This window comes from Egretta garzetta, unplaced genomic scaffold (genome assembly GCF_000687185.1).
Source record: "Egretta garzetta isolate BGI_Z169 unplaced genomic scaffold, ASM68718v1 scaffold313, whole genome shotgun sequence".
Classification (NCBI taxonomy): Eukaryota; Metazoa; Chordata; class Aves; order Pelecaniformes; family Ardeidae; genus Egretta; species Egretta garzetta.
In genome coordinates this window covers 2,990,995-2,991,500 of record NW_009259063.1, presented here as the reverse complement: position 1 = coordinate 2,991,500, position 506 = coordinate 2,990,995, and positions in this window count along the sequence as shown.

Sequence of the window (506 nt, the reverse complement as noted above, 5' to 3'; positions counted from 1 at the left end):
TGATCCTTCAGAGTGGTCCTTGTGGGAAGAGATTCATCCATATTACTGGATTTCCCAGTCTCCCATCGCCTCTGCCACCTCCAGGAACAGCGTGAAACCAGCATCCGAAGGACCTGTTGATGTGCACAGAAAGATCAAGAAAGCAAAGGCGTTGGCAGCAGTTTCTGACCATCGTTCAGGTCATGAGCTCTGGGGAGAAACAGCTCTTGGTCCTGTGACATACATATGGTGGAGACCAGGTAAGGATCAGAGCCTGTCTGCGGGACTTGTGGACACCTCGGCAAAAGGAGAGCATTTCAGTCTTCCCTGCAGCAGTTTGCTTGCAGGTCCCCTTCAGACAGCCTGGCTGTGAGGAATAGTGCTGCTTGCTGGTCACATTGGTCATCAGCAATTAGGATGCTACTTCTGATGTTACATCTGCTGCTGCTGCTGAGGGTCACGGGCCAGCCATGCCCGGGGAGCACGGGCCCCCAGGGACCCACAGCGAGCAGGGGGGGCGCCCGGGG